Source organism: Wasmannia auropunctata, unplaced genomic scaffold (assembly GCF_000956235.1).
Source record: "Wasmannia auropunctata unplaced genomic scaffold, wasmannia.A_1.0 LD335994.1, whole genome shotgun sequence".
In the NCBI taxonomy this organism is placed as follows: domain Eukaryota; kingdom Metazoa; phylum Arthropoda; class Insecta; order Hymenoptera; family Formicidae; genus Wasmannia; species Wasmannia auropunctata.
The window spans coordinates 375574-402092 of record NW_012026896.1 but is presented as its reverse complement, the minus strand read 5'-3'; the positions used below and the strand labels follow the sequence as shown (position 1 = coordinate 402092).

Here is a 26519-nt window from a genome sequence, read left to right as displayed (position 1 = left end):
GGCTAGCACAGAAACTTTTTAGACACAGAAAGGGTTCCGAGGGTTCCGTACGCGCGCGCGAGGCTCCCCCCTCCTCTTCGATGCAATTATCACGTCACGGTCGGCGGCGCCCTTGCCGAGCGCGCACCTGCCCAACGAAACAGAAACCTCGGCCGTAATAAACGCTACACTGCGTCGCGTGCGCTCGCAATTACGCACGTGCGCGATCGCGTTTGCTCGCGCTGCGCGAGCCGCGGCGATTCGACGTCTCGAAGGCCGATGGTTGTGCACACGGCGCTATTAGCGGCTATGTCAAGTTCATTATTTTCACGGAGACGTATAGTGAGGAATAAATGGCGCCCGCGTGTAAGTTTAGCGAATCGGGACGGGCGGGCGTTTACAATGAGAGCAGTAAGTCGTAAGCCGTAAGAAATTGACCAATCATAGTCGATTATTCTTCTTATATTCGACTATAATTAGCTAATTTCTTACGGCTTACTACTTACGATTTACTACTCTCATTGTAATCGGCAATCGAGCCGATACTATGGTTCCGGTTGGTTGTGGAGAAGAAGAGCGATGGAATCAATAAAACGTTATCGGAACCGGCATTTAGGACAGGTTCCCGACCGACGATCACGAGGGCTGAATGTAATGACTTAAAATCTCACCGTTCTTCCTTACAGAAGATTGTAGGCTCCAATATACAGTAGAACTCCGCTTATCCGGACATGTAGAAAACAAGATGAAGATGATAAGATAACTGAATGGTTCGGATCATAGAGGCTCATTTATTAATTTCGATAATAGAAGCATACTTGACATACTTATACGAAAAGATTTTGTCGAAGTATCCAAAAATTTAGCTAGACACCGATCTGAAAATAATTGTGTTGGGCCAAAATAAATATGTAAAACGGCCAAACTGAACGTTAGAATAATGTCAAAACCTTTTACAGCATTAATAGTTAAGCATTTTTTCATTTACATTTAAGTATATTAGTTCCGATAATAGAAGATTTGACGTTCACATGCATTGTATAAAGCTTTGTTAATCGTGGGACAACATAGTATTTCGACAAATTTTACTGTACACTACAATAATTTGTTGTAGTATATATTTAAAAAAAAATAGTGAAAATCATATAAAATTCGTCGAAATATTACGTTCTCCTACGATTAACGTGATTTTCAGGATAAATTTTAAAATAAAATTCTCTCCGTGATATAAATGAAGTGCAATGCAAGTAAACAGTCTACTGTACAGAATTCAAGCTGTTTTCGACCAATGGCAGCAAGTCGAGGCGAGGACGAGCTTGGCAGCAAGAGATAGCGGTCTTATCTCAAATCTACCATCTACCATCGACACGTACTAATTAGCCACAATAACGATCCGTCGTGAATAACGATCTGTCCTCGTACGAGGGGGCAAAACAAACGCGAGTTAAGATACGGATCTCGCGACGAAAGGGCGGCGTGCTTGTAGAAACCCACGATATTAATACCCATCGAAGGTACCGATCTCGTCTGCTCCGCCGGGATTCTCAAGCTCTCGGCTGTATAAAATTACGCGCTTTCAATGGCTCTCTCGGAGAGAAACGATCGCGGTAATCGCGGGGGGGAGGGATTTATTCCACGGCGCGGCGAGATAAATTCGTACGAGGACACGCGTAGACGCGACACGCATAGTCGAAAGGATCGGGAGGGATCTCGCCTCCTTCACGGGGCACCATAAAGATTTATATTTAGAGGAACGTGATGCGACAAAGACCCTTGCTCTTTCAGCGTGTCCTAGATAAATCTCTAGGTATACGCCGCGTCGCGGCCACTTAGCATTAAATTCTATAAAAATAAATCAATGAATCATGTCGAGGGACATAGGGAGAGGGGAGTCACGGCGTTCGTACGCGGGAGATGAATGGGACCGCGGCGCGATGAGTTATCTCGCGGCGCGCGCGCGGTTCATTAACGACACCGTCGATTAAGTATCGCGAGCGAAAGCCCGTTTTAACCGTGCGACGACAAGCCGAGAGAAGAAGTATGCGATCTGAGCAAAAGTATCAGCGTACCGATACATCAGATAGAGTTGGAGAAATTAAGGAGCGAACGAATACGAAGCGACGCGCGTTTTTTTTTACAAAGCGGCAAGTATAAATTAGCACGCTGGCTGGCCAGGGAGGGAGTTTCATTAATTCGACTGGATAATAATAGGTATCCGTGAGGTCTGCGCCGTGAGGTCGTTACGATTAGGCGAGTCATCGTGGCTTTCTATAAATAACGGACGGAGACAGACATCGCCAAGGGGTGGGAAAGAGAGACGCGAAGGCGGAGAGGCAGAGAGAAACAGAAACAGAGAAAGGGAGAAGTCACTTGAGGAGTCACAGTCGGGAGAGAAAGAGAGGCAGCTAGTAATCTCGGTTGTTTCACCACCGTCACCGTTCATGGTGTGTCGGGTGTCCTCGAGGGAAACGAAAAGGTGGTCGACGTTCGGGCAACACATGTCCCGAATGTGTTCCGGACACGATGGCACGAGGGGACGAAAGAAAAATAGGGGCGGCCCAGCGAGAGATGGTGGCCGTCAAGCGCGTTCGAAATTACCTGCGAGGTGGCGATTCACGCGATTGCTCCGATACGGGACGGGGCATTATCTGTAAAATGCATTCTTCCGTTCTACGCGTTCGAGCTCGATTCTTTGAGAAAGTTCGACGTTTCAAATTATTCTTCTCCTATCTCTCTTCTATCTTATCTGAAATTCTTCTCACGGATAAATAACTAAATAGTTATGTGAAGAAAGATCAAATATAGATTGATTTCCAGCAAATTCGAAAAGTACCTGAACGCGTAAGGAGGATTCAGAGAGGCCCCGTCCCGGCATTCGCGCGCATCTCGGAATGGCGCGCGAAAACTGCATCGCGCGCACATGTGCGTATATTGAGTAGCGCATGCACGCACGATACAGACGACGCAACGCAACGCGACGCGACGCGACGCGACGCAACGACGAAGCGCGCGCGAGCGAGCGACGGCGGGAGGATCGGAGATGGGAGGAGAGAAGAGAGGAAAAGAGGAGGAACGCGCGCGCGGAGGAGACGCGCGGCGTTAGAAAGGGAGCGAGAGGGAAGGTGCTGTTCCCGAATGGTAGTGGGGTACGGTGAGTTTTGCCGGCGATCTCGGCACTCGGCGGCATCCGAGAGTCGTGTGGTAGGGGAAGGCTAAACCCACGAGGGGTTGCGGAGGGAACGAGCGTGGACGAGCGGTTATTTCAAGCGACGGGCTCTTCTGGCACTTCGCCCCGAGCTTTCCTCGTGCACATCCTCCTCTCGGAGTAGTAGTGCTGGCCACGAAGTAGTATAGCCGCGTATACCGTCAGTGTTGCGACGTCGTGGTCTCGAGACTGAGAAAGAGACGTCGTCAGCAAGGAGCATCGTGCTCCTCAAAAAGCCGCCGCCGATCGATCGATCGATCGATACCGAACAATTTTACCGTGCCGGTCAATACACTCGATAGTAACCGTGAAAACCGGTGACACTCGCAGTGGACTGATAGAAACCGAAGAGTCTTTCGAGAGTGATAGTCGACGGTGTCAGTGAATGAATAGGACCCATTTGTGTACGGTGACAACGGGATTAAAGGATAGTCGTGGATAAGTCGCGAGAATTTTTCGAGAAATCCGTCGCGAGAGCCGAAGGATGGAACGCGCGTGGAAAAGAGGAGCGAAGGAGGATCTGTAACGACGACGCGCCGCCGTCGGACGCGACGGCCTGAAATAACAGCGGGAATGCGTGCACAGTGAATCAGCTCTCGTACGTTCCGCAGCGGACGCGAATCTCCTCTCGGCTAGCGACTCTGCTAGCGCACGTTTCTTCCTCGCGCCAGCCCTCCTCAACCCCTCTTCTTCCTCGATCGACACGAGGAGCATCGTCTCGGTGGCACGCCCGGTGAGCTCGAGACAGGGTGAGAAAGAGAGAATCGGGGACTTCCTGAGAGCGGATTGAGAAAAGCCAGAAGCGCCAGAGGCATCGTCGGAGGCAGGAGCCGGGGAACGTGAAGAGGGCCGAGAGGGGAGTTTTCAAGACGCTATCGAAGAAGGTTTTCTCCGAAGAGATCGCAATTACAGTGAGTACGCAGCCTGCTCCGTACTTATATAGATAAAGATGCAGACGCATCGAGGTGTACGTGGGCGGACACTGTCGTCAGAAAATTCGCAAAGCCGAGTTGGACGGGTATCTCACGTCGTCGCGGGTGAAAATTGATCGTAGAAACTTTATTACAGAGAGATATAATCGCGATTTACTGAAACGTCCCGCGTTGAAACTCTTCGGCCAAAAGTTTTTCGATTTTCCAATAATCGTTGTTTAAAAAAAACGTGAATCACTTTGTTCACTCAGCAAAGCGAAGTAATATTAAAATAGAATATGTTAACTGATTTTTAGGATAAGGGCATTAGATGTGAGAATCAAACACTAGTTTGCGGGTAGTCTGATTTGTAATTAGATCCAAGGATCTAATTTTCATTATTTTATTTAATTAAAATTAAAAAATATAAAATAGTACTGAGAAAATTGAATAAAATAATTCATAAAGTATTCTTCACAATTAATCAAAACTATTAAATATTGTTTGATATTTTGGACAAAAATATGAATTTCTTTATCTATCGAATGATCCAAAGCTAGTGTCCTTATCCTATATAGTATCATATATTTTATGGTATCATATTGATTTTATATGGCATGCCAAGCTAAATGTATTGACGCGATAATAAAACGTGATCGATTTAACGATGAAAACACGCATGTAGACGCGCGTGTAGGCTTGTAGCTGCGTCGCGGAAATGTGCGAAAATGCATACGCGTCATCGGAAGTGGCCAAAGGGACCGGGGGCGATGACGCGCGCGATGTATATCGATAGGCTATACAAGGTTTTGCTCGCGTGCGTGCACGCATATGCGAGCGGGAAGACATCGTTCGGGAATGCAACTTTAATTGGTATTGCCTCGTTGGTCGATTAAAGCGGACTCGTGCCATTTATTTCCCCGATGGAGTTCGATCGGGCAGTCGCAACCGAACCGAATGCGGTCTCCGATGGAAAATTTTCATTCCGGCGGAGCGTTCCTTTACCGATATAGTATCAAACAGCGGGTATCTATATTAAGTGTATTTTAGATCCTAGACGAGCGTATCTTTCCCCCGTTAAACAGCGGATACGTTAAATACACCTCAGATACGCGTAAGGCGACAAACCAACACGACGTAATAAAATCGTTAAAGATAGAGATCGTTGAACAAATAATTAAACAGCTCCGTGAACCTTAACCTTGAAGGCAAGGAGGCGACGATTTAATCGCTGTCCCTTCTCGTTTTATTACCGCCAAGAGTCCCTTCTTTCGTGCCGCCGCTAGTAATAAGAGAGCGCACGCGCATGCAGGTAACGATTAAGAAACGCGGCGAGGTAATCGGTTAATTGATCGACTAATTAATTTGGAGCGTAGAGAGATTCCCGCCACGATACGGCCGGCAACTTCTCCTCGTGACTCTCTCGTCGCGTTTCGACGATGCGCGGCTAGATCGTAAAGGTTGTAACGTCGAATAAAAGTATAACGTTGAATGAAAGTCGACTTGTATAGAACTACCTATAAGGGACAAAGTTATTCGCTGCACTCTCTAATCCGTGCAAGAGCTACAATTTACCCCCCTACGCGTCGCTCGACCAGACCAGGCGACTTATTTAGCAGGCGCGGGAGAAAGGAGAGGTAATTTATTCCGGCTTTACTTAATCTCTTCCCTCGCGTGTCGGCTCGGGGTCCGAGTCTCTTCTTTAATCCAAATTCCAGATCGAGAAAGGGAACGCGCGCGCGCGCGTGCGACAAAGAGGGGAAAAGGAGAGATCTAGAAACGCACGTCGAGATCCCCCGACGATGAATCAGATTATCGTCGGGGAGTAAATCGCTCGCGACTCCGCGATCATTTGCTCCACGCTACGCGCGTTCTCCGGCCAACGGAGAACACGCCGAACATTTCGTAAAGTAATGGTGCTTCCCGAGCACTTAATCTCCACGGCCGAGACTTAAGTCTCTCGACTAAAAGTTGGCGCCGTCCGTCGTGGAGCGTAACACGCTCGAATTTCAGATATCCCGGGATATCTTTCCTCTCCCCCCTCCCCTCCTCGTCGACTGAAACTCGGCACAAAAATAATCGTTGGCTTTAAACGCCGCGCGGTGCTTTTTCTTAAATTATAAACCGGCAGTATAGTGCCGGGCAGCATACCCGGGGCTGGATAGACTGGAAGTGCCGCGAGAAGATTGTCTTGAGCGAATCATAAAGCGAGTAACAGTGTTCGCTTCCGGTGTTTACACGAGCAAAACGCCGCGAGCGAGCGGGTCCGCGCGAACGATAATATACACGCACCAGATGAATTACACGCGCGCGCGTTTCCTCGCCTCCCGTATTGTCCACGATCGCGTGGCACTCGCATGAGTCTTTCTTGCATCCGGTGGTATTCAGGCTGACTCTTGCGAAATTGTAGATTAACGTCTCTCTTCCCGAAGTCAGATTCCGACAGTCTCCGTTTTACCGAACTCCAAACAGTATCGACTATACGAAATTAATTGCTCGACGTTTTAATCTCTGACTGTTTAAAAAGATCTTTCGAAAATTTTACCAATCGAATATAAAACTCTGAATTTAAATAATAATTATAATTTAAATAAGACCGCCTATGTGAAAATCATAACTGAATTCGAGAGCGCCTTTTCGCAGTCACGGCTGGATCTTAGATGCCTAATAAATTCGATATGAATTTTTCATAAGTCCAGCCGTTAAACTACGCGTCGATTAAATGTTCGGACTTGAAACGTAATTATTAACTATTGACTGATTTTTTTTTCACCAAAAAATGGATTTTTTTTCAGTACACAGAGAAAAATATTTCTTTACATTCAGTATTTCTATTTGTTTGCCTCACATTTATTTCACTGATACAATATAATTGTAAATAAAATATTATTTTGTTAATACAATTTTTGTAGTTGCTTTAACTTATATTGTTTAGCTATAGAAAAAAATAGAATTGTGAGAAATAATTTTTTTCAAAATTTGTTAAATCTAAAGAAATATTTCTCTGTGTATATTCTTAGAGTTTACTTAAATTCTGTGATGCTTATAAACAAGTGTGATTTAGGCGCGTTATCCGCGCAAAAATCGAAGCTCTGACTGGCGTTTTCTCCGCAAACGTCCTCGAATAGTAAGAACGCGTATGTAAAAACGGTGCGCGAGTGTGCGTCGAAGGCGGAAATGTATGCAAACGCGGGAACTTATGTAAATCTGGCACCCGACTTTAAGAAAAAAATTTTTTCAAATATGCATTAAATTAAACTTGGTATTAAATTAAGCTTTGTATCACATCACTTTTCGTTTGTATCCTTAAGAGAGTGATTGTACCAAATTTTCAAAATAGAGGTAAGAGCTAACTTCGCCATTTTTTAAGATTTCAAATTCGCAAGCGATTACCGGGTCGATCGTACACGTTTGTACTTCTATCTGTTTCGTTTGTATCCTTCAGGGGATGATTGTACCAAATTTTCAAAATAGATGTAAGAGCCAATATACCGTTACTCAGTGATTTCATGGTCAACTCAGAATATTCTAAAGCTGGCTGAGGACCCTCTCATAAGTTGCAACTTATCTGCTTCAATTCAGAAGCGAGGCTCGGACCCGGCTGGTGTATCTCGCCGAATTCCGACCTCAGGGTCAACTCGGAATATTCTAAAGCTGGCCGAGGACCCTTTCATAAGTTGCAACTTTTCTGCTTCAATTCAGAAGCGAAACTGAAGTTGGCTCTTACCCCAATTTTGAAAATTTGGTACAATCACTCTGAAGGGTACAAAACGGAAGGTGGTACAATTCTGAAACCCGCTTGCGGATTTTAAATATCTCAAAGTGGGGTTTGCATTTTTCAACCCTTTATAGTTTTTAATCCCTTAAGGTACAACAGAGATGTGGTACAAATAAGTACAAGTTTAATTTAATGCATATAAAAAAAATTGTTTTCTTAAAATCGAGTGCCAGGTTCACGTTTCATAAGTAACGCGGGACGATCTTGCACACAGTTCCGTCCCGATGGGCGATTGCGAGGTGATGGCGGCTGCGGCTTTAAAAGACTAGCGGTCGGTTAAGCGGGTAACCGCGAGAGCGAATGTGACGAATTTACGCCGCCGCTTCTGACAATTTCGATTTCGCAGTCGTCCAAGTTCGACCGACACGAACGCACTCGGGATAATATCGTCGCCTGGTTCGGCGGCCGTAAACAGATATTTCGATGCTAATTCCATGCCGGGGACGCGCTATCGGACTCGTTGCAGAGAAAATTTCACCAGCTCTCAAAGAATCCTGTTTTTTACACTTGAGATATATCAGGTGCTAAACATAAATATATTTTTTCAATTCTTTACAGCGTTTCAAGAGCTTGTTAGCGTCATTATTAAATTGACGATCAATTTAATTCGTAACACAACTATTCCAGCTTCAGTTTATGATTACGTTTTAAGTTTCGACAGTAATAGGCGCGTTTACAGAATTGAAAGTATATAAAGTATTTAAAATTTACATAGAAACATTATTAGACATCAAGATGCAACCTCGACCGCATTTGACGCTCCTCCACTTATTCATATCTTCTTTTTTTTTTTGTTAACCGTGTGAAGTGATAAAAAAGAAAATTCATTGAATTCTTCTCGACGCAAGATATTAGAAGCTAAAGAGGACACAGTCTTAATGGATTCGCGTGCACAATTTATCATCTCGAATCACGATTCCGCGTAGACGACAAGCTTGATCACGCTTCGTTCTCGTTAACACAGCGGAGTTTTCGCAATACCGTAATACTTCATATAACGACACACGATGGCCCACACGTTTGACACGAGCACAACGCGTGATTTATAGTCATTGCGCTGCATGCCACTTTAAACGTCTCGCCATATCCAAGACATTTTATTGCAAAAACTTTGTAATGCGCAGCGGCCACGACGCGCGTTGTTTAATCGGCGTAAAGCCTGGGCGCGTAGGCAGGGTTTTTCTTCTCGGAATCCATTTCGAAGGCAGTGCGCGCCTGCCTTCGTAAAATATATAAATACGTACGCGCGCGCGTGTCTGGTGGTTATTAATAAATTTCGCGGCGACGACGCCAGTACATCAGTAGCTATGGCGAATCTCGTAACGTCGCGATGTGCGTTGAAAAAGTCCGAGGAAGGGATATATACGCATAAGAAAAGCAATACATATTTACGCGCGATGAGTTACACACGCACGTAAAATCGTCCATTTTCAGCTTTGTTTTTCATTGCGTTTTCTGCGTGATCTTCAGATCAAGAGTTCAATGTCGAATGTTAATAGTAGGATAACGAAGAATTTTAATTTTAGAACGAAATGATGACTGGTAAAAAATAAGGTTAAGCATTAAGAAATTTATTGTTGCGATAGAGTTTGGTAAATTAAAATAAATAGATACCAGGTAAATTTTTAGACAAAATAAATATTAGAATTAATTATTAATTAATGAAGAATGGATGGATGTGTGTGATTAAATTCAGACTCTAAATCAAGTTTCTTCTTGGCATGTAAGCTGAAGTAAATTTATTATTATCAGTATTGAAAGTAAATTATTAATATAAGGCAAATTATTAATGAGGCACAAAGCTGCTGTTAATCTTTTTTATACTTCTCGATAATCAATCGTTAGATGTAATTAATAGATGATGCGCACATCAGTGATGAGTTATAATAATCTATCGCGCTTTAACCGTATAAGGTTTTTTGCTTTCAGGATCTGTGCAAAGTCGAAGAGCGGAGCGAGGAGATGGAATAAGTGCCACGTCCGGGGTATGAGATCTCTTGTGTGCCTCGACGATCTTACGACGGGACGGGCGGACGGCGCCGAAAGAGTCATCGCTCCGCGCGGCCGGTAAGTTCTTATTTGAAATTCCCCTCCGTCGAATGCAATTGGCTACCGTCTCTTCGACGTGATTACCGAGCGATTTAGCGGTACGTTCTGTGCGCCAAGGATTAACTATGTAACTCACTTTTAACGGGCATTATCGTTAATTCGATCGCGCGACGGACGCACGATCGACATAAGACGGCGGCATTTGCGAGGAGAGAAACCGGCCGGAGAGAACGGTCTCTCCGTATCTGCGCCTGAATTAGTTTTCCGACCGGGTACATTCAAACACACGCGGAGATCTATAAATCGCGCAAGGATGATTCTCGAGATAAGGATCCATATTGCAAAATATAGCAAGGTCGCCGAATCCGTCTGGAACTGTTACGGAATATATTTCCTTCCTGCCACGTTACGCTTGACGTAAAAGTTACATTTTAGTCTCACCCGACGAGAAAGGGAACCGTGACCACAGTGTGATCCAATATATGAGGAGCGTTCTTGAACGACACTCGACTTTCGTGGAGGAAGGGTGGAAAGAGAGAGAGAGAGAGAGAGAGAGAGAGAGAGAGAGAGAGAGGATTCCGCGGTCTCTTGAACGGAAGAGGCGAAGGAGGAGGAGGTTGTACTACGAAGGATGGAGAGAAACGTTCATTATTCTATTCCGGCGGAGCGAGGCCGGCCAGCAATCTGGTCTTATAAAATAAACCACTCTAGCTCTCGCCCGCCACGGTCGGCGCGACGCGTCAAATAAATCGTAGCTCGCTTCTTACGAAGCTTACTTGCAACTTCAATTCTATATACCTCCTATATACCTCGATCGTTCTTTCTCTTTCTCTCGCGCGCTCCATCCGACACCGTCCCGAATCTCTTCGTCTCCTTCGCCTCCTCTCGTTTCGCATTCATGGAATAAATTCTTCGGTACTTTGACGCGTCCCTGCGCAAGGTAGAGTGAATGGGAGAGAATCGAAAGGACGAAGGATCTCGACAAAAGTGGCATCATAATGCGCCGCACTGTACATATGTTGCACTCTCAACCCACGCTTGCTTCCCGCAGTTCGACGTTTTTGGCGACACGCAGCGGATATCTAACGGGGGCCGTTTGTTTAAACTGGCCAACGTCGCCGAGAGTATCTAAAATCGAATGTATATTTCGCGAACGTAACGATAAGAGATAACAAATTGAAAACTTTCGCGTTTATCGCGTGTCTTTTTATACGTACGGTTTGCTTGAACAGCTTAATTTAAAAAATTATTTCAATGCTGGTGGAAATAATAGACTGATAATAGAATGAAGTTTCAAATACGGATAAGATCCTAACTATATATATATATATGCAACGTTTTTATTTTACGATTCAGCTTGGAAGGAAATACGATAACAAAATAACTTTAATTCCCTTATTGTACGTGAATATACATGATGATATATATCGTAGATAAATTTTGCGCCATCATAATTGTATACAAGTCAATATTTATGACAGCTAAATGGACTCACGGAAAGTATAGATGAGACTGATTGCCGCTGTATATAATGCCGCGCATTACTGATTTATCGGCCGGAATCTGAATTCGCTAATTGCCTTACGCTTCTCGTTGCACGTAATGTTTCGTGTAAAACAAAACGAATGATGACTCTATTCGCGGCATTGGATAATGTATATCGCGCAATAGCGAAAGAATAGACCCCGACGGAAACCCGATGAGAAATCTCCTTCGCAATCCACGAAGAGAGTCCCCTCCCCTCGATTACATTTTATACTCCAAGGATCACGTATCGCCTTAATAAAAACCATTAAGGACGAGAGGGAATCTTAATAGAAATACACACGAATCGACCGGATACTTATTAATACCTCTGTGCTAATTAAATTAATTTTTGTTTAAACGTGAAGATAAATAAGGATTAATTCGCCGGAAGGCCTGTAGACATAGAAAAAATAATTATCGCTCCCTCTTTCTCTCTGCGTGTACGAAATCGCATACTGTATATTAATACAGCGGCCGGATATAGCGGAGTACGGTTTGCTAAACCCGCAGAGAGTATCGGTAGTTACGCTTCCGCTTGTCGACAGGTAGTTGTCCGGCGAACGGACGGACGCTCCTCCGTCTTTCTCCCTCCCACGCTCTCCTTCGAACGGAGAACGACCGAAGACGAGAGGCGTACAAGGGCACGCTAACGAGACGGGGATTATACACGGGACCGGGCGAAGAAACTGTTACGACGTAACAGGTTATTTGTTCAACGCGGTTACATCGCGCCGCGCCGCCTCTCCTCCTCGCTCGGTGGTTGAGAGAACGGACGGATGAACGAACGAACAAACGAGAAAGGGGGGAGGGGGGAAACGGGAAAGAGAGCGAAAGGAACTCCTCTCGATACTTTTCATCGACAGGTGGACCTTGTCCGGGTTTACGCGCCGGCTGCGCCCGAGACGCGTGCCGCGGTGACGATTCGACGATAGCTGCCGCCGCCGCGCCCTCCTCTTCTCTTTTCCTCGTGCTCTCGTGCTCCGACTTAACCGTCGTCCTAACGTTTCCCCCCCGATTACGCAGGCCGGTTACATCAGTAAACCAGCAAAACCGCCGCAAAAGAGCGCCGAACGACCGCGGAGTGTGTCGCGCGCCCGCGACCCCGCGGTCGCGTGTATAACTAACGGTGAATCGTATATAGATTTACGCGATTCTATGCGAGAGGATTTTACGAGAGAATAAATCTCATATTTTGCCCGTTGAGCCTCGCGACGATCGTATTTATAGTGCGCGCGATTTATCGCCGATTATCGTTAACTCGTTCAGAGGAATGAGAGAGCGAAGAGAGTCCGAGAACCGCCGATATTTCTTCGTCGCGTTTGCTTAACGAGCGCACATCGTAAAATCTATTGTGGCCGTTACTCAAAGGACATTTGCTCGCGGATGCGCGATAAATCGTGGAACCTTTGTCAGCGCGATGACGGCGGTCGGCGGCGCGCGAGGGAGAGGCAGGCCTTATGCACCTACTCACACGGGGGCTGATAATGCGAGTCCCTAATAGGTTGACCACATAATAATACCGGCCGCGCGGCTGCGGAGTGCCGCGATTAAGAGAGCGGACGGCTCTCCGGTCCCACGTCCCGTTTTCTTCAAGCCTTAAGTGGTCGCGTGAAAAAGAGCTAGGTATAGGCATTTAGGATTAAACGCAAGCATAAGAAGACCGAGTGGCTGAAAGTCGAGATGTAGAGGAACGAACAAAAATATCCCAGAAAAAGATCCCGTGATGACAATGAGACATGCAAATTGATGGAAATAATTTATGCAATTATTTTAATTTATATAGATATTAATTATTAATTAATATGTCAGGATCTATCAATTAATTTATGCGATCTAAAGACTATAACTTATGCACGGTTCTGCTGAAGTATCTAAAAATTTAACTAGATACGGATATGAAAATAATTTTGTTGGATCGCGTCAAAATAATTATGTAGAACGCGTTGATAATAAGCTGCACTACGTTATTATTATTTTAATGATCCAACAAAACTATTTTTAGATATACTTCAGCAAAACGTTCTTCACGTGTGGGCAATTGATTGCAACGAAAGTCATCGAACAAGTCGTGTAACAAGAGCGCAATTCCGAAGATTGCTTGACGAATCTCAAGGAAAAGAAAGGGGCTCATCAATCTCTGGACCTCGTTGCGCTTGTTCCGCCAATTACGTTACGACAATACGACGTGGTTCGCGGACGGTAAACAAAAGGGTCCGTACGGACCGTCTCTGTAGCACTTCCTAGAATGCATCACGAAGGGAGCCGCGACTAAAAGCAATTTGAGCTAAGAAGACATCTGCGAGCGCGACGCAAGGTCTCCAACGGTCCACGTTGTTCGAGAATGTTTATTTTCAAAATTTTATTACGGACGTTACGCCTTTATGAGATTGCCGAGTCTTAGAAATTACAGACCTTAGAAATTACATGGTTGTCCAGGCATAGTTTGTTATGGGAAAAATATTTTATATATATACATGTTCGCGCTTTCATATTCATTGTCAGCTGCGTTACATGTACGCCGCGAATAATTATGATTTAATTTCGTATAAAACAGTTAATAAATATACAGGAAAAGAACGATTTTGTCAAAATACTTAAAAATTATGCAAGATAGCAGATCTGAAAATAATTTTATGGGACTATTAAAATAAAGTTATATAAACCGCTTGAGCTGATTACTATAATGTCAAAACCTTTTGCAATATTAATCATTATGCTTGAGTAGTTCTACATAATTCTTTTGAGAATCCTAACAAAATTATTTTCAGATCTGTATCTCTACTTAAATTATCAGGATTGGGTAAGTTAATTTCTTTTTACTTTATATGTAAATGATTTTTTCTTTTAAATAGGTAAATTTTTAACTTAGAAACTAGTTACTACCCATACAACTGTATACTTGTTCACAACTCTTGGCGTGCAGTGAGAGGCACTTGTGTTCTCGGAGTTTCCGGAGGGTTTTGTTCTACGGTAAATATGGCCTAGATATACGCATTACGACGTGCAATCTATTTCAGAAATGTTTTGGCTGTCGACGTGCCTCGTTCGCTCTCCTCGGCCAATGGAAATGGCACGTATTCGCAGCATACGAATCGATAAATCTCGATTCGCTTCGCCGGCAGCGCCTAGGCGCCAAAGTATTTCCATCCACAAAACGGGCCCTTGTTTTCCTCCCCGCGGATATTTGGAATCCGTTAAATGTATCATTGCTCCGATTTGCGCGTCCCATTATCAACACGCTGTTCTTTATTCCGCAGCTTTATTGGGACAATCGAAAGCGAATGAGATACCCCGCCGAATGAACGGTTAAACAATTCGTAAATTTTTTTTTTACGAATAACAATAATAGATTGCCGATAGCGATGAATGGCCGGTTTGTCTTGCGGATCGTGAATCAATCCCTCCGCGCATCGTCGAAGGTCGGGGAATACGCTCTCGTTTAATTGTGAACGCGGTCGTGAGTTATTTTTGACGAATGGTTAGTGGTGTCAAGGCAGACGTAAGATTGGCCGTATTACGCCGTCGTTGCGTCGCAGTATATATTCAACGGCTATTATATATTGCGTAAATCAATTTACACATCCTTCTCGGAAGCGGAGCGATCGACGCTCGCGGAGATAAAAAGTCCGGGGGGAATAAAAATCAGTGCCCGCTTTTTTTTTTCTTTCGTTCGACTTCGACCGATCGCGCTCTCGCGCGCGAGAAAGGAGACACAAGGCCGACGGGGAGTGTTACGAGCGCGTTCGATTTACTCGATCATTCTTATTCCGATCAGAGTGAATAGCACCTGAAATTCCGACACGCTTCGCGCCGCGAATGGGGACGACGGATTGCCATTTTCGTAACGAGGCCTTATTTATCTCGCTCGCGCGCGCGTTTTGCCGTGCCGGACGGTCGCATCTATTGGCAGCGGGAGACCACACCGTGGTGGCGCGACGAAAACTGGTTTACCTCTTTGAATGAGTAAATACAGAACGCGCACGAAGATTTGTTGTTACAATACGAGCGCGCGATCTCCTCGGTGACGAGATACGCCGGGCGATGTACGTCGAGATAAGCGGGATAGCCGTACACGCGCGAGCAGACGGATTCGGTAGTCACGCGACGTAACCAGAAAGGGAGAGACGTCGCGTCGGGGCCGCTGGACGCGCCGCGAGGTAAATTAAAGTCAGTCGCGCTGAACAAACCCTTCGGCCTCGACTCTTATCGTCGTGCAATCGCGTCGCGGACAAACTCTCGCGAGCGACAAAGTTGCGATTTACCGCCGAGATAACCATCCGCAGATTTTTCTTGCGGGTATTGAAAATTTATATTCATGGATTGATTTAGAGCGCGTAGGGCGAAACGTGTCCCGGGGGGAGATGGTTGTCCCACGGCGTGACGCTCGATCATTACGACGCGATGCGCAAGCACGATAATTAAGAAATTTTCTAGCCGCTAAATACAGGCTGACGTCGGTACACGTCGACGACGTATCACCGTCGGGCTGACAGTCGCTCGGGGCGATCCTCGCGAGCGTTTGTTGTTGCGTTACAACGCGCACACCTGCGCGGGCACGTCGCGGTCGGCGGTGTGTGCCCAATGCCTCCATCGGACCCGCCCGAGGGGGTACACGGCAGCGACATAAAAACGCGGTTAACATCGTTACGTTTCCCCGTGTGTATCCATTAGCATAGCCGATTACGATTCACAATCCCCTTTTGCTTGCTGGAACGAGATAATTAGAAAAGATTGCGCGCCGCGTGTTCGTTTCGCGTACGCCAGGTCTGGAACAACACCTCGAGCGAGCGCGAGCGTGCGTGCGTGCGTGCGTGCGCGCGCGCGCGCTCGGATGTCGGTTTTTCTGCTTTATTTCCGCGCCCGCGCGCTAGGCCGCATATAAAGCTGTAATTTCCGTTTGATGGATATCGCCGAATTGCAAAAAAAGCGTTGCGCTTAACGGCCTTAATCGGAGCCGCTCTTGGCAGCGCGCCTCACATTGTAGCCAGTGCAATTAGCATAATAAAGGGTGCGCTCGGGTAATAATATCGTGACGATGTGATAAAGGTAGAATCCAACTGTTAACGGATCACCGGAATTATTGTAAGATGTCTTTCGAGCGATCATCTTGAAAAAAAATTGATTAACGTTGGGAGCTTGAAGAGATTCTCGGAATAGATGGAGAAACGCGAATGGCCGCGTCTTCACGGAAGACAAAGCCGCTCAGTGATTCTTTAATATGATTCATATGGCTTAATATGACTCTCGCCTTTGATTCTTAGCCGGATCTAAATGTACGAACCAATCGTAATAAAGAATCACCGAGCGGTTTTATATCTTCTGAACCGCGCAGCCGTTAATTGCCGTCGAGATCGCTTCCGTCGATCGATGGACCGCGACGCGGTGGTGGATAACAGTCTCTCTCCCGCGCATACCACCCCGAAGGGATAAACGCGTTCGTGACACGATCCAGACCCCCGGGCTCCGGGCCCAGGCCCCGCCGCCCGATAAAATCTCTCACGTCGCTAAGCCGCGGACACGGAGATCCTCGTTTAGGAAAGAAAAATCTGGTAGTCGTGCCGTGTTACTCGATGGCTCGATCGAGATTAGAGAAGGCACGATCTCCGGAGCAGAACGGTCTCATTATTTCGTGGCAGCGACTTCCCACCGGGGCGATCATTACCGCCCCGGGTAATGATGATTAATGGCTGCGTTACGCGCTTTATCACTTTAGGAAGCATTGTGCACGCGAAGGGGGTGGATCGTATTGCTTCGCCGCGGCAAATCGCAAAGACGGACTTACCGTCGTATGAATTGCTGCCGTAATCGCTTGAAGATTAGCGCGATCGTTTCTAGTCTATTACACGGAAAGAATGATTTTATTGAAGTATTTAGTATATCATTTACAGAGTTGTATTTTAAATTAAAATACATCTTGGCCAAAAGTATCAGACATTTTATTAATCATCATTTAACGTTTCAGCTCAAAAATTAATTCATGACACTTACTGTGAATTTTATCTTGCGTTAAGAAGAATCGAAACTTACTTACGTATAATCGATAAAATCTGTAATCGTGCCCTCGATTACGCGACTACACCGCACTTTAATTAAATGCCGTCTTCGGAAGATTAACAAACGGAGTTAGATTTAGTTTTTATTCGTATTTATTTAGATGAAACGAACTCCAGCTCTGAGCTTGCGTACCGTCTCAACTCGCGTACGGCTGTGAACTCTTAACCGACTGTCCGTTTCGAATGCTCGCATTAAACTGAAACTCGAAGCACTAATCATCCGAATCGCGCACAATAGGCGTCACTCAATAATAGGCAAAACTCGAAAGGTAGAATTCAATCGACCAATCGGCACACGACACCGAATTGGTGAGCACGACGAGAATGCGTGAGATCAAGAAAAACAGAGCGTGATCAGCCAAAGTGCGGAATTCGGACGACCGAATATTCGAGAATAAACATAACGAGAGATTGCTGAAAATTACAAGAATTATAACGCGTTCTCGAACAAAATCAATAGGAAACAATGTACGTAAGAGAATTCCTGTTCGAAAATAGTCGCGATTTTGTGTCGACGTCGCCGTTCAAATGGCCCGCGCTCGCCGATTTGGCGCGCTCGCCTGGAAACGTCTCGACGAATCGCGGCGGCGGGGCTCGGCCGCAGCGCCGATCTCCCTATGAGATTCAAAGGCGACGCGGTCGAGCTCGCGCAAACAAAGACCTACCGCCCCTATCTTCCGGAACATTCCACTGACCAACAAACAATTGGAACAAACAACTGGGACAAACAACTTCTGCAGGCCAGATGTGCCGAATATCATGCGAATCTTCCGGAAGATCAGGGGGCTTTAAAACCAGGAGCGTCAGCGCCGCCAGCGCACTTTTGCAATACACTGAGAGAAAAGTTTAGTATGAACAACCAAAATTTTGTTACTAATACCAAAACTATGTGTTGATATGTGACCAACTAAACTAACACGTCGATATTAATTCGTTGAATTTATTGAATAAAATTACCAAAATAATTACATTATTTTGTTAAACTTACTAAAAGAAAACTTATTTTGTAATTGCGACCCAATTTTATATTACTGTGTACAAAATGTGAGTAACCAAATAAAATTGTGTTGTTAAATCAAAAATTATACCAAATTTCGCTTATTTAATTATATATTTTGCTATTTTAACAAAATTTTAGAATAAAACTTGACTTTTGTGAATAATTCTTTGTTTTTGTTACCATTAGTATATATCTTTTCTCTCAGTGTAGTCTGCATAGAAACAACCGCTCATTCGTTTTTTGCTAACTGTAATCCGTAACGTTCGGACCGCGACCAACAGCTAATTTCTAGTCGCGCTTGCTTTCTGCTTCTTAAGCAATAAAACGACATAAACTGCAAACGAGCTTCAGCGTAGTTTATTTTACTCCACTCCTGTCGATTCCCCTTCGGGAGAATCGCCAATACATTTCTTTACAATTCCAGATAAATAAAAAAAAATTTAAGTGTCTAATACTTTTAGCCTGTGTGAACTGTATATACATACATATAATTATTCAAGTGCATCTGCTCTATATTTATTTCGTGACGCGTGTGAATCCGCAAGTTTCGATCTAGATACGTATATACGACGACTGGAAAAACCGTTGCGTCACTGATTCATTTAGATACAAGTAATTCGCTCGGGAGTGATTTTTTCAACTTGCGAGCGAGTGCTTTCCCACGGGAAAATGCTGCTTCCACGGACCACGAATCGTTTGTCCCTCTTGTCGCGTCGCGACTGGACCGTGTACACGTCATGATGAATCGTTCATTGTGCGACGTTACGTCGAGGAGCAGTCGGTACTTGCGTAACATGTGGGCATATTCTAAGCCAATCTCGATCTAATTTCAATTCTATCAATTCAAAACGAGGTGCGAACGATAGCGAGGGGGAAAAGCGAAGAGCCTTATATAGACGAGATTAGTCGAGATAATCGGCACAAGAGAAAGAAAAGATGTTTAAAAAGACATAACGCGTACATCTTTATCGTCAGGAATTATTTCATTCCATCCGGCTGCGAACAATTAGATCCGATTCGATTCGACTTCGCGGGCGCGTCTACTTCACGGAGATTCCTCGGCGAGATGCAACGCGACAGGCAGCGGCGAGAGGCTGTTTATCGATCTCTCGCCGGGCCATTGTAAATGCGTTCACGTAATTCAGAAAAGTACGTGGCCGTTTTGAATCGGCGGCCCCTCGTCGTAGGAGGCGGCGGCGGAAGTGCGTCGTGATTCGCCACGACGCCGGAAGCGACGCACGTGCGTCGTCGTTTTCGTAATTCATTCAATTGCTTTCCTAGAATTCATTTAAGGATGGGGCTCAGAACGTTCGTTCTGAAGATCAGTAACAAAAATCCGACGTTTATCCCTAAAAATCCCCGCCACGCGCTAAATGTATTCTTAATTTAAAGATTATGTACTAAAGATCATAATTAAAGATAATTTAAGATCGTAATAATTTTCAAAAAATCAATACTAATTTAAAATCATAATTTAAGATGATAATGGTTTACAATCATCGTAATAATAAAGGCAATTAAAAATTATAATTACCTTAATTTAAAGATAATGAAATAAAAATTGTAATAATAAAGGCAATTAAAAATTATAATTACTTTAATTTAAACATAATAAAATAAAAATGAAGACGAAAGCGCAAGAAAATTAAGTGATAGCAATTATTGATTCACACGGCAATATAATCGATGAAAAAAAACGAGCGCGTCGAGATGCGAAATCGATTAATGAAAGAGATCGCGCGTATTCTCGCGTTATAAAGAGGCCGGGGGTTTACGCACCGATAAATCTCATTAATTCCCCGTCTGTTCGGACACGCGTCGAGAGGAAGAGAATCAAGAGTGATCTCGCGATTACATCGATGCGGACACGACGGGTCGTTCACCGATTCCATGCATTGTTCTGCCAGGTCAAGAACGACGCCAACACGCCGATTGTTGAGTCGCGCGCGCGCGACTCGAGTAAGGATCTCGACTTCGCTTCGCACCTTTCTCGAGTGGCCGACGATGAGAGAACCAGTCGACCGAGGGATCCCGCCGACTGCGAGTAACCGACGCGATCGGATAGGCAGGCAATGCGATGACGCGATAAAGACGGAATACTCTTGCACGGGATATTTTTGTGCTAGACACGTTTCTCGCCGAGACCACGACGGCCGCAGAGACCTTCGTGATCGTTAGGCAACGATCGGCCATCGGGGTTCGAAAATCACCGCATCCGAGACGAACGCGCGGGATCTCCCGACTCGGATTTCACAAAATGCAGCAACGCGACAACGAGATGGAGTGATGAGCCTGCGGCAAGAGAATACCTCGTAGCTTCCGTTCTCTCTCTCTGTCTCTGTTTTTTCTCCCCCTCTATCTCACGTAACGACAATATTCTTCTCTCGTATGCCTTCCTCGAGACCCCGGGGTCAAGAGACGATCTCTCTCTCTCTTTCTCTCTCTCGCCGTCTCCCTCTTTCTTCGTTTCACACTCCTCGGATTATACATCCTCCGCCTCGTCGCACTCTCACATGTCCACCGTCGTCTGCTCAGGAAACCATCCATTACGGAGATCGGCCGTATTTAGTGGCAGTGTGCGGAGTGCGCGCGACGAAGTACCGAATCGGAGAAAAGCTGGACGGACCGCGGGCGGCTTCGTAATCTCGGGCACGAGGCCCGCGATATGACACGAGGAGTGAGATTCATGTTACTAGAGAGAGGGAAAGAGAAAGAGAGAAAGGAAGGGAACGATTCGCTTGACGTGAATGCGATTTGTAAGTAGTATAAGTAGTGTATTACACCGTTCCACGGTGACCCGCTATACGTTTCGCGTGCCTTTCGACGATTCCAACCGCATTCAAATACGCAAGACGAGCTATAGCCTTACCCATAAATATAAAATATCCCCAAATTGACGTAAACGTTCTATATCCAACAAAAAATTGAAAAACAATTTTATTAAAAATAATATAATATTTATTTTTGGAAGATAATATTTTGAACTTAATATTTGGAACTTAATATTTTGTTAGTCTTCCTTTGGCTTTTGTTAACGCCTTTTTTTCCAAAAAAATGTAATAAATTAAGAGCGCTTATTTGTACTTGTGAGTTGTGGCCAAGGCTAACTAATTAAAATCTAACATCTAACACATATATTTCATTGTACATATTTTATTTTTATCCTATCTCCTGCCTTTTATATCACTATCCTTGTTTATCTTTTAATATTTTTTTCTTTATTCTTATATTATTATTATCCAGTTACTTTTAACCTAGTTTTCATTCTTATTCTTGTCTTTGTCTCTATCCTTTTTATATGTGACCAAAGCTGTACAACAGATAGCTGATAGATATTTAAATATTAAAAAAAAAATGAGAACTCGAGAGATCGACATAAATCGTATTTCGTAAAAAGAAGATACTCGCTCAACAGGTTTAATTACGAATATTCGGTGAAGTGAAAATTGTGATGAATCTACTGGACGCAGCACGGACGACACGTATACGCGCGTATACACATTCACGCATCCACACATACGCACTCTTTGGACACTCCCGTTTAGACCAGACGCCGCCCGATTTCGATTTTCATTACCGTCTCTAGTAGCGGTAATTAAGTCAGACACGAATGCATCGCGACAACGACGTGATTTATACGTGTCTTTTTTTCCGGTACTTACAGGCATAAGGCGCGCTCTGTTCCGCCAAAGCCCCCGCGATTAAAAAAAAAGGTGTTCCTAGCTGCACGACGACGAGCAGATGTTACGAGCGGGGTGGAGGACGAAGGGGGGACGACCCAGGGGTCACAAAGACGCTTCCCCGAAACGAAACCCGTGGCGGCGCCTCGACACGTAAAATGAATTTCGAAACACGAACGACTTCGATGACGATTGCAAAAAAACAAAAAAAAAAGGAGCCCATTTCCGTGGTCTAAGGATCGTCTCTTTCGAGACGCTCAGTGACTCTCAACGTAATATCTCCTTAAAAGAGAACCCCTTTTCTACTACCTTCATTTCGCGAGGAGAGTCTCCCGTCGGCTTGGCCGACGGCCAATCTCCCTCCTCCCCGCGCCGAAAACGCGATGCACCCGCCGAGGACACTCGCCGAGCCTAACGGTTTTAGACACTCTGAAATACGGCCCTGAGAGCATCGGCGGTACGAGTCGAGCTTTACGCACGTGCTTCCACGAGCTTTAACGTGCTTCTACCGCTTTTAACGCGACTCGAAGTCATCGTTGTCGTAAATCCGCGCCGAATACGCGACTGTGGTCTTCGACTATCGATGCTCGCGAGCTTGATGGCGCGAGAAAGAGAGAGAGAGAGATATGGAATCACCAAAACTTTCAAAACTTTAATAAAAAGTGTACAGTAAGATGCAATTATAATTAGAATATAATACATACACTGTATATGTAGGCAGCGCGGCGCGAATAAAAGGATAATTATCGCAAGAAGCCAATAAAAGTAGGTGAAAATTGACAACTGACCGTGAAGGCGTAAGATTCCGACTGTTTTATTTATAACAAATTGTAACCAAGTGTTTTTTGAAAGTTTTGACAATCCTCGCGACCACAACTGTCAATGCTCGATACATTACAATCAATAATAATCAATCGTTTTGTTGACACAGAGATTTCGCAAAAGTTGTCTATCGTCGTTTTTCTTCACCTACGTATTTATAATACCTGTTACTGTTGCACGATTTATTGTTACTGATTGTAACGAGTAAGACATCGCCATCAATCATATGCTTATTAGATTTATCGGATTATCAGACAAGAGTTTCTATTCTTAGAAAACAAAGAAATATAGAAACAAAGGAAATATTGAACAATTAATAATCTTATCTGATAAATCCTGTTAATCTAATAAACATGAATGGTGCCGGCGCATCTAAAAATGTTGAAATTTCAAACGATTAATTGTCGACCTAAGTCTTGTAAAACTACGCTATGTAGACGCGAATTGGATTCGAATTGCAAACTAAGAATCGTTGTCCAACCAATCAGATCGGCAATTCACAATTTACATTCACAACGCATGTAGTGACACTGGCTTTAAAAGTAACTTTAATCGATGTCTTCTCGGGACATTCTTATACACATGCGTTTGTTTTCCCGTGCTGCCATTAACGACTGTTGAAAAGGTCGAGGGTACGTCTCGAAACGGATTGTTTTCTTTGAAACCCCCTAACGATCACGTGGACACGTCTTCCTATATACCTAAAGGGACCCGGTCCGAGGAAGAATACACGTCTCCCAAGTCGAGGGAAATAAAAAATGACGAATCCGGCGAGAGGGTGGCGATTAATAACCGACCCTTTCCTCAGGGGGTCGAGAAATCTCACGGGTTCTCGGGGTGTCGGGAGAACGTTGCTGTCGCGTCACCTGTTACGTCGATGAAAAAGAGAAATACGCGCACCCTCGCGTCCCAGTCGAAGTCCATTGGTGTCTCATCTCTCTCTCTCTCTCTCTCGTAGGATCACGGTCGTGAGAAGATCTTTCCCTTAGCATCCCCGAAAGCAGGCCAGAAAAACGATCGAACGTAACAAGAGAAGAAACTATCAAGATACAAGTGAAACTGAAGAAAAACCATATTCTCTCGGCAATATGGAGACAATGTTACAGAAACAATCAATTTGATAGTTTGCGAGGAAAAGGCGAAAATCTGGCGACCAGATTGCCGCAGTGAGGCAACACATGATTTTCAGGCAAGAGAACAAAAGATTATTAAAAAAAAAAACGCGATGTGAAGTCAAGATGCTCACGATTGATCTTATCTCACAAAGCTCTTAATTTCTTTTTAGAACGAAGCCGTAAATATCGCGTAATAATAAAGGAAAGGAACTGAAAATGTTTCCGGATTAATAAATGCTAAAGATGCTGCTCCTTCGTTTTATAAAATATCGCATGCATTTTTACGTAAGAGGGAATATTTCTATATATCAGAAGCCACTGCTTCTGATTCGACAACAGCGTGTTGCACGCGCGTGGAAATAGCATTTAACGTACGAGAATATATATACATATAACATGTCGGCTTCGGAGAAATACCCGCTTTTTATTCTCGATTGAGATGAAATTGGCAAGATAAGGACTGTCAATCGCGAGATTATATCTCGCTGATTGAGGAAACGGTCGCGGATTTATAGCCTGATGCGTTCGAATGCGAATGCGTCGCGCTAATTAAATGCGAAGGAATATAATCGACATTTACATTACGCTCCCTTTTTATCGAGCACTAAACTCCACGTAACATCAAATTTGCGCGAATATCCTCGTTCTGGGTGACATTCCTCGCGGCGAGGGAAATCCGCAATCGAAAACATCCTCAACATTAACCGCAAGTGCGATCGTAAAATAGCTAATAGCGAGACTGAAGTGATACGGAATACTTCGCGCGTCGCGTTCTGCTACAAATTAGAATTTACAAATTACTATTTACAGGATCGCGCCGTGCCTCGATTATTTAAGCGAGCGTTCCTCACCGAATCCGGCGCGTATTATATCATGAGACACATTTTTGACCAAAAATAAGCCTAAGTACTTAGTAGATCACTTATCAACATATGAAATAACGAAAGTAAATTGGCTACCCGCGTCCTCTGAGCTCAAAAAACTTATAACAGATCATTTTGATATAATATCTTACAAAATTATTGGAAAATGTCAAATTTGTAAAAGACATTAATTTTGAGAATGGTGCGTACATTCTTGAAAATCATTGGGAAATGTATGGAGATAATTCACATACTATAAAATATTAAGGAGATCAACAGGGGCATGAATCATATATAATACCTATATTATTAGAAACTTTCCGTGAACTTAACACGTACGGTAACGTAAAACGAGGACATATGTACGTAACACGCCGAATTCGGAGGAATATTCGCTTTAATTACGTACATGCATTATACCGAGAACCGCGCGCATTTCGTCCTACGCGATCGGTTATTTATAAACTAACGCTCACAGCCCTTTTGGGCTGCTTTATGCCGCGCGACCGCCCCTATGCTTTGCTCGAAATTCCGCGACCCACGCGTACCTAAAATTGAAGAATTATTAGCGAAACATGTAGCACCGAAATTCCTCTAATATCGACGACATCCCTCGTAATTTATTTTCGACCGAGTGCCAGCAAGCACGAAATACGCATGAAATACGAACGAATTGAAATAAATAATGCGCTCTTTCCGCGAAAGGAGATGCGTACATAAATTAGAGCGAAATAAATACCGAGTATGACGCATAGAGTATAATTATTTATTTTAAAAGTTTGCATTCTCTGTATGAATTTTCTTCATGAACGGTTCGAACGGCGTGAAGATTTTTTTTAGACGACCGGTATCTTTACAAGATGCCTCGTAAAGATACCGTAATGAGCATCGTTAAACTCGCTCATTTTTATCGCCGCCTTAAATTGGATCAAAATAGCGATCATGAACTCCTCAGTTCGCGTATCTTCTTGTATACGGAAGGACAATTCTGCTGAAGTATCTAAAAATTCAGGTAGATACAGATCTGAAAATAATTAATGTAAGATGCTTAAGCTGGAATGTCAAAACTTGTTGCAGCATTGCTCATCATGCTTGAATTCCTACATAATTATTTTTTAATTTATGTCTAATTATTTTCAGATCTGTATCTAATTAAATTTTTTGATACTTCAGCAAAACCATGTATAAGTCGGAAAATTGCAATTCTTAGAGGCTGGCGCTTTATGATGTTTTAGCGAGATTTCGCTCGAAATTTACGCCAACTTCCGATCGCGCATAAGGGAATACTTCGAGTTTCGTTACCACGAATGTTGCAGTCAACGACCGCGGAAAGCGCGAAATTACACGAGAGAAACGTACCATTTCGAGTGCGCAGATTGCAGTTAAAATCGTGCGTGATCAAAATCAATATCTCGAGTAAGATATAATTTTGTATACAAATTGGACGAAAGTACAAAGTCAGACAGAATTCGTAGAATAACGCTCTCATCTCCAGAAATACGTTACATCACCGACGTTTTTGCCGTCTCATCTTCTC

General features: G+C 44.2%; 1 protein-coding gene across 2 annotated transcripts in view; it reads left to right on the top strand.

The window, feature by feature from the left end:
* The first annotated feature begins 3079 nt into the window (after nt 1-3079).
* The window catches only part of LOC105453803 (fibroblast growth factor receptor homolog 1), a 46482-nt gene continuing 23042 nt past the window's right edge, over nt 3080-26519 (top strand). Inside the window, exons 1-2 of one of the 2 annotated variants that reach the window (XM_011696009.1) lie at nt 3080-4095; nt 9803-9940. The gene's annotated coding sequence lies outside the window, so the exon portion shown is untranslated. The remainder of the gene's footprint in view (nt 4096-9802; nt 9941-26519) is intronic. The other variant, XM_011696008.1, reaches the window with a different exon arrangement.